The sequence below is a fragment of the Tupaia chinensis genome, unplaced genomic scaffold, assembly GCF_000334495.1.
Source record: "Tupaia chinensis unplaced genomic scaffold, TupChi_1.0 Scaffold000549_1, whole genome shotgun sequence".
Lineage (NCBI taxonomy): Eukaryota > Metazoa > Chordata > Mammalia > Scandentia > Tupaiidae > Tupaia > Tupaia belangeri.
The window spans coordinates 1,681,666-1,690,755 of record NW_006160061.1 but is presented as its reverse complement, the minus strand read 5'-3'; positions in this window follow the sequence as shown (position 1 = coordinate 1,690,755).

Below are 9,090 nucleotides of genomic sequence, written 5' to 3'. Positions count from 1 at the left end.
AATAAATAATTATTTAATTTTTAAAAAAATGACCTGCATCAAATTTTGCCTGTTTAGGAGGATGTTTATGTGCTGTGGTATACAAGGTGGACCTAAAAGAGGTGGTATTTCACACATCTAGGGAAGAAAAGAACTGAAATCTAAAATTTTACAAATAGTTAATCATGTTGAGGAACAAATCCATAATTTGGAGTTAACCAATTGTTTTTCATTGTAAAGGTAGCAATATTTAGTTAAAATGTAGTTAAAGTTTATATCTACTAAGACAAACAAAAAAGAACCAGGTAGTAAGTGTTTCTCAAAACAGTAAATGTAATATATAGCTACTTTTTCTCTCTTCCAAAAATCACTAACACTAATTGCAAATGTGAATAGAGATTAAAAACAAAGAGAAAATAAAATAATATACAACATAATCATGGAAGACAGGAGAGAAAATCTAAGTTAAAGTATTCCAAGTTTCTTAAAGGAAGAGAAAATACAGGAAACAATTAACTTTTTACTTTTATATTTGTAAAGTTTAATTCAGATATATTTAATCAATAAAGTGTACACATTTCACTTACATAATTGGGTAAGTCTGACATGTATGTACACCCATGAAATCATCTCCATAATCAAGAAATGATCATATGTAACACCTCCAAAGTGTCCGCATACCCTTTGAGATTTCTGCCTCCCAACTTTTCTCCCCTTCCCAATCACTGGTTTGTTTTCTGTCCCTTAGATTATAGATTCTCAAGCATTTTATATACATTGAATCACACAGTGCATTACTCAATTTTTTTTTTGGTCTGGCTTTTCTCATTCTGCATAATTATTTTTATGTGTTTTATTCAGACAGATTGCATATATCTAAGGTCCGTGCCTTTTAGCTCTGTGTAATATGCCATGATTTGTCTATTCCGTCATTTGTTGATGAACACTTGAATTGATTTCAATTTTTGGCTATCACCAGTTACACTGCTATGAACATCGTGAAACAACCTTTGAATAGATTTATGCTTTCATATTTCTTATATACATACCTATGAGTGAAGTGGCTAGACCATATGGTAGGATATATATTTAAATTTTTAAGAAAAACATGGTTGGATCATTTTACAATTCCATTAGCGGTGTATGAGAGTTCTAGTTACTCTACATCTTCTTCAGGACTTGCTGTCATCATTCTTTTTAATTTCACCATTTTAATAGATTTGAAGTGGTATCTTATTGTGCCTTTTTTTTTAAAAAAAAGATTGATTTATATTTAATTTTATTTATTATCACTATTCTTTGATTTTGACCAAAGAGAGACAGACTGAGAGAAAGGGAGAGTGAGAAAGCAAACAGCCAGGTTTAGGACTTGAACCATGGTTGGTCATGTGGGAATCCAGCATCTCAACCACCATACCACCTGCTGGACCCTTATTGTGCTTTTAACTCATAGTTCCCTAATGAGGCATGGTGTCCATCATCTTTTCATGTGTTTACTAGCTATGGATATAGTTCCTTGGGTGAATTGTTTTTTCAAATCTTTTGTCTTTTGTTTTCTTATTGTTGGGTCTTGAGTATTCTGTATATATTCTGGACACAAAGCCATCATCAGATACGTGTGTGTGCGTGCATGCGTGCGTGCATGTGTGTGTGCATGTGTGTGGTGTATATTTGGACAGATCTTGCTATGTTGCATCCTCTTGTCTCAGCTTCCTGAGTAGCTGGGACTATGTAAACACAACTGTTCCTGCTTTGTCTACATTATTTGCAAATATTTTCTTAGTCTTCAGTGGACTTTTCAGTCTGTTACTGTATCTTTTAAAAAGCAGATGTTTTTAATTTGATGGAGTCCAATTTATCAATTTTTTCCTTGCCGGCATGCCTAAGAAGTCTTTGTCTAACCCAAGGTAACAAATAATCTCTCTTTCATTTTCTTCTGAAGAATTTTAGATTTTTCACTTGGTCTACTTGTATATAAAGTTGTTTTGTAATAGTTTGGGGTATGTATTGAAGTTCTTTTTTTGCATGTAGATAAGATTGTTTCGCAACCATTATTTCAACCATTTGCTGAAAATTCTATCCTTTACTCACCGAATTGCCATTGCACATTTATTAAAAACCAGTACCACACATCTGTGGCCCTGTTTGGGGATTTTCTATTCTGTTTTGTAGATCTGGCTGTCTACCTTGATGTCACTATCATAGCTGTTGTAGCTTTTTAATAAATCCTGAAATCAAGTAGAGCTAGTCCTTCTGCTTTGTTGTTTCTTTTTCAAAATTATTTCACCTATTTTGCTGGCAAAATTCTTTCTTGCATGTAGAAGGTCAGTCTTCATTCTATTAAAGTCTTCAACTATTTGAAGGCCCAGTCAGCGGGTTTCACCCACCCACTTTATGGAGGAAAATCTGTTTTACTTAAAGTTCTTAAATTTAAATGTCGACACCCTCACATAAACATCCAGAATAATGTTGACTGAATATCTGAGCCTGGGCTCCAGCCAAGCTGACAAATAAAATGAACCATTGGGGGTCTTTTACCATTAAGTATGATATTAGTATGATATTAGCAGTAGGTTCTCCCATGTGGGAATTTATTTATTTATTTATTTATTTATTTATAGAGAGATTTTTGCTATAGGACACATGTGCTCACTGGAGAGACAGAGAAATAGAAAGCAGGAAATCATCCCCCAAGAGGGATGGCCACGCCTCAATCCCTTTGCCTTCATTCTCCTCTCGGGATCTTGGGCAAGCACGTACATGTGCTTGGTATGAGTTTTAAGTTGCTGGGTTCAGGACTCAAACCGTGGTCGTCTACATGGGAGTCAGCGACATAACCATTATGCCATGTGCTGGTCCCTGTAAATGCCTTTTTATCAAGTTTTAAAAGTTATTATGCGTACCTGACTGAGGGCTTTTTTTTTTTCTTAAATCAGAAATAGATATTAGATTTCGCCAAATGTGTAGTCCCCATCCATCGAAATAATCATATAGTTCTTTTTCTTAAGTCTGTTAATAGATTAAATATAATTGATTATTTTTTACATTGGAGGTTACATGCAGGTCCACACAGAAGAGAGAGAAAGAGAAAAAGAGAAAAAGAGAGAGAAAGCCTGGTTACTCTATAACCCTTTTTTCCTTCAATTCTCCATCCTCTCAAGATCCTCAGTGTACATGCACGTACCTAGTGTATCTTTCAAGCCCCTGGGGCTGTGACTTGAACTGGGTCAAATACTCTGTGGTATTTAGCTTCCTCCATATACTGCTTATCTGCTATTTTACAAAGCCAGTCCTTAATGATTTTTCTTTTAAAGTTTTTGCCATAGGCTGTGTGCCAGAGAGACGGAGAGTGACAGAGAGAGGAAAGTGAGAAATCATCCCCCCCCCCCGGGGGGATGATTATACCACAATCCCTTCTCCATTCTTCTCTCGGGATTTTGGGCACACATGCATGTGTACCCAGCATGATTCTTAAGATGCTGGGTATGGGACTCAAACCTTAGTCAGCCACATGGGAGTTCAGTGCCTTAATCACCATGTAATGGATTTTTTTAATGCTAAAATAACCTTGGATTTCTGGAATGAACTCTATTTTTTATGATATACCGTCCTTATTACATGTTATTGGATTATGTTTGCTAAAGTTTGTTAAGAATTTTATGTCGGCTCTAGTTTTCTTTCCTGTAATCTTTGGCAAATTTTGGTATCAGAGTAATGTTGGCTGTCCAAATGAGCTGGGAAATATTTACCGATTTTTTAGTTTTCTGAAAACGTTTGTGTAGAATTGGCATTATTTTTACTAAGTGGTGGTAAAATTCCAGTGAAGCTAACTGGTCTTATAGTTTTCTTTATGGAATGATTAAAAAAGAAACAAATATTTATTTACTTATTTATTTGTCTGTTTATTTATTTGTGATTTTCAAGTCTGGGACTGAACCACGGTTAGCCATGTAGGAATTTAGCACCTTACCCACCACATCACCTGCTGGCCCCATATAGAAAGATTTTAACTAGAGTCAACTTCTTTAATAGCTATATGGCTATTCAGGATATCTATTAATATTACTTCTTAAGTCAGCTTTGGTATTTGTGTCTTTCAGGAAATGAGTATCTCCATTTCATTCATGTTATAGTATTTATCAACAGAAAATTGTTCAAAGCATTTCCTGCTTATCCTTTTCACCATGTGTAGAATAGTGATCTCAATTCAGGAAAGGCTAGCTCTGTCTTTCCTCTTTTTTTCCCCTAAGTCTGACTAGAAGTTTATCAGTTTTAATTGGTTTTCTCAATTAGTTTTTGTTTTCATTAAATTCCCTATTGTTTCTTAAGGGGGAAACTGAGGACATTGATTTAAGTGCTTTATTGTTTTCCTTTCCCTCCCTCCCTTTTTTCTTTACTTCTTTCCTCTTTCCTTTCTTTCTATACCATAGGGCATATATGAGCACAGGAGAGAGAAAGGGAGAGAAGAAGGGACCTTCCCAATGGGGTCTAGTCATGTTGCAATCCCCTTTATCTCCAGTTCTTCATTCCTTCAGGATCCCGGGCACAGGTGCACAGGTGCAGTGTGTCTTTACTAGCTGTTGGGTCAGGATTCCAACCATGGTCAGCCATGAGGGATCTAGTTCCTTCTGCACAACAAGGCTTAAACATTGTTATGGGGCTAGCCTCTTATATTTCTAAGTGGTGTTTTAGTTGTATCCCACAGATTTTAGTATGTTGAGCTTTCAATTTTTTTTCACTTAAAAATGCATTTTAATTTAGTTCTTACATTTTTTAATTGACCCATGGATTTTTGGAAGTAGGTTATTTAGTTCTCAAATATTTAAGACATTTCCAGCTGTCTTGCTGTTCTTGGTTTCTAATTTAATTTAATACCAGTAAGGGAATATACTTGGTAATATCCAAATATTTTTCAATTTATGGTGAGTTGTTTTATAACTTGGGAAGTGCTTATCTTGGTAAATATTCTCTGTGCACTTGAAAAGTTATATATTCTATTGCTGGATGAGACAGTCTATGAATATCAATTAGATGAAGTTGTTGATAGTGTTGTTGGGGTTCATCATGTCTTCACTATTTTCAGCCTCCTTGTTCTAACAAATACTGAGAGTTGTTAAAAAATCTCTGACTCTCGTTGAAGATTTTTGTATTTCTTATTGAAGTTCACGTACTTTAAAGCAAAGTAACTGGGTGGTATATTCTCTTGATGAATTCATTCCTTCATGATTATAAAATGACTAACTTTGGGCTTTTTACTCCCATGCACGCACTGATCTGTACTAAACTGAATATGGAAATGTAAACCTGCAAACCTCTCTTCTTGCAGCTCTCTTCTGGTACTCTGTCCTGAGACCTCTTGCTCCTTAAATTCCTTGGACTCTCAGCTCTGTCCCCCGAAATCAGGAACTCTGCAAGGCTCAATCTGAGTTCCCTTCTTTGTACCGTGGTCTGGCCACTTCTTACTGTTCAGTAAGCTGAGGATATCCTATGGCTCACTTCGTTTCTTTTCCATCTCTCAAAGGTCACTGGATTTGAGATCTCCCAAATGACTAAGTTTTAACTCTGTCATGTGTTGTACAAATTAGAAAAAATAACTTTGTTGAGCCTCAGATTACTCATTGTTATGAGTATAGTATAAATAAGATAAAGAAGTATTTTGTAAAATATGAAGTCATATATAAATGTAGTTTTATTCAAAGATGCAAAATATGTGGAGAAGGGTTAGAAGATGGTATTCGCCCATTGTCCGGCTGATCCCTTTCCTATCTTGATATCAGAATCTTGGTTCTGTTCAAGTGAGGAATGTGTCAAGTCCCAGCTGTAGAAAAAGAGGAAAAGAAATAATGGGTAGTTGGCTGGTGGTACGTCTGGGTAAACCTTTGCTTTACTGTGAAAAAGAATGGCTTTAAGATATTGTCTCTTTCCTCTACTTTCTGCCTTGAATACAGACAGGGTTGATTTATAACACTCCGGCATGTATTTTGGAAGCACCTGGGAAGGATCAAGCCACAATACAGATAATGGCCCTAGTCTTACTGAGCCATTGAATGAACTTTAGCAGCCACCTTTCCCACAGATTTCCTGTTATATTAGAAAAGATACATTACGCAAACCAATATTAGAGTGGCAAAAGCATTTCTAATTGATTTAGGAAGAGAAGGAGAAATGGAAAATTGAGGTTTATTATTGTCTTTGTTAACTGAAGAAAGCTGTATGAAGCAAAGCGAAAAATGGAAGAAATTATATAAACCTTGTCTAAAATCAAAAGAAGCATTTAGCACATAGAAAGTGCTCAATACATATTTTTTCAAATAAACATAAATGGGTCAATGAATCTTGCAGGATTGTTGCGGGTGTAAATTGACGAACAGCGCTGTTTCTATCATCCCAGCTACCACTATTTCACAATTCTGATTCAGGACTATGAATGACTGTGTTCCTTACAGAACACTTTTACTTCTGTATAAATACACACGGAAGGGGAATCTTGGTTACACCATTGCCTTTCTAAGGTACTGAGCATCTGAGGAGATACCAATAAAACTCCCTCAAGTCCTTCAAACAACTGATATTGTAAGATTTGTTAAAAGTGATGGAAAATTTTCTTTGAAAGCAATCTCATCATTCTGAGTGAGTCCTGACCCAGCCCATGGCAAAGCTTGTAAATTACCTGCTACATGAAAGGTGAGTATTCTTACATTTCAGTTTCCATGGATGATGAGTGGATAATTGATCATTTCCTTTTTGTCAATATTTTGCAACATTGGCTATAACAAATGACATACTTTAATGATTAGATAATGATTAGAAAATGGAATACATATGTAAAAATGACTGCCTAACTTTAACTTTGAGGGAGGGGAGGAGAAGGGCTATAATTAAAGTGATAGAAACATCTTCTTCCTCTTGCTCCATGTCCTCCCCTCAAATTTTTTTCTGAGATTTTCATATAAATTCCTTCAGGAATTGTGCAATCCTATGGAATGTTTATTTCTGCCTTAATAATAACCAAATATTAGAGATCACAAATATTGAAATGGCAGAAAAGTCCTTTTGTCTCGGAGATTTGTACACATTGCCCTTGTTTTTTTTCTTTTCTTTTCTTTTCTTTTTTTTTTTTTTGGAGAGGTTTTTGCTATAGGGTGTGTGCGCTTGCCAGAAAGACAGAGAGAGACAGAGAGACAGAAAGCGAGAAATCACCCCCCAGGGGGATGGCCATGCTGCAATCGCTTCTCCTCCATTCTCCTCTCAGTATCTCAGGTACGCATGTGCACGTACCCGGCATGAGTTTAAGCCACCAGGTCCAGGACTCGAACCGTGGTCGACTATGCGAGAGTCCAGAGACATAGCCATTACAGTAACTGCTGGTCCCCCTTGTTTTTTTTTTTTCAAAGTGTGAGATTATGAGAGAGACCAGAAGTAACAAAACTTAAGAGGAGGAAAAGGTCCTGGTAACTGGCAGAAATATGGCCAAAAGGAGCCTAATAAAAAGCCTTTCTTAACTGCAGAAAAGAATTCCAGGCTGTCCATCCAGATGGGCAACCCCCTGGGTGGGCTGATCTTGTGAGTAAACCAGATCCGAAGTATATGTCTAGAGATTACCAAGACAATAAATACATTCGTGGGCCAGGAAAGTCTCACCTGATCTGAACTCAGAGCTTTGTTCTCTCTATTTTTTTAATGGGGTGTATTAATATCTTCCTGTTTTTCTTCTTTGTATCAACAACACACTTGCCATTAACATTGATACAGTGTCACTTTAGAAATACAGATTATATTTGTTCAGAATTTTAATTAAATGTATTATTACTCTCTTGAACAAGAGTTGAAGTGATTTTTTAAAAAATGCAACACAAGGCAATGACGTATTTGTGCGCATTTCCTCTTATTCTTTGGCTAAAAGTCACTTGTTCATTCAATAAACTGTCATTGAGCATCTACTATGCCCCAGGCATCTTGGGCTTTAAAAGCTAAATGAAATGTAGTCCTTGATGATTAAATTTTGGTACGTTACTTCATCCAGAAGCACTTACTTTTAACAAGAGGATGATAACAGCCTTGCCTGCTATATCAGAATCACCCGGGGAGCTTATTAAAATACACCTGCCTCAGCTCAGGATCAGCCTAGGGAGAGTCTGCTAATAGGCAGAGCCCAAGTTGTGTGCAGTTTTAACAAAGCTCCCCAAATGACCCCATACGTAACTAGGGTTAAGAAATATGACTTTAAGTTAAGAAAGGACTAACTGCAGTTCAGCCACTAGTCAACCAGGTGGATGCCTTGAACTCGACGACAAGAGCAGCTGACTAAAGGTGCTTTATAAGACTATTTCTATTTCCGAGGTTTCAAAAATGGGTAGTGATAGTCTGAAACATCCTAGGAGATGGCCAGGCCCCGATGGCTCTGTGAAACACCTGACACAAGACAGCTAAGGAGGAATAAAATGGCTGCAGCCCAAGAGCATCCCCAAATGTCCCCAAACTCCGTAACACTTGAAACTGGCAAGTTTCTTGAACTTTTTTTCCCCACTAAGGCATACAGCAACTTAGACATAATAGCTGTTTGGCAGGTGTTTGTTTCGAATTTAATCAAATCTTTCTCATTCGACTCCTAGTATCTCACTATACATATCCATAAGTGATGTATGTTTATAAAACATTTCAATCACATCAAGTAACAAAAATCATATATACAGAAGAAAGAACGATAAACAAGTACCCACTGAGCCACTCCCCAGCTTATGATCGATACTTTAGAGGTTCCTGATGGAATTAGCTCCGTTTAAACAGTATCTTCCGAAATGTAAGTGGCAATGCATGCATTCATTCCTTGGTTGGACTCATCCATTCGTCAAACGTGCCTACTAAATGTCAGAAACCATGCAGATGAGTTAGTTATATCTACTGTTGGGGTGGGGGTGGGGGCCAAGTGATAAACTATCTCGAGAGGCGTACAGATGGCTCTGGCAGCAAACGGTCCTCACCCTGCTCGGCCCTCCGGGGTGGGCGTGGTTTCTGATTGCGGACACTCTGGGCAGAAACTACGCGTCCCGGCAGTCCGCGGGGCGAGTGGGTGGAGCCGGGTCGGGGGCGGGGGCCGGGCGAGAGGGGGCA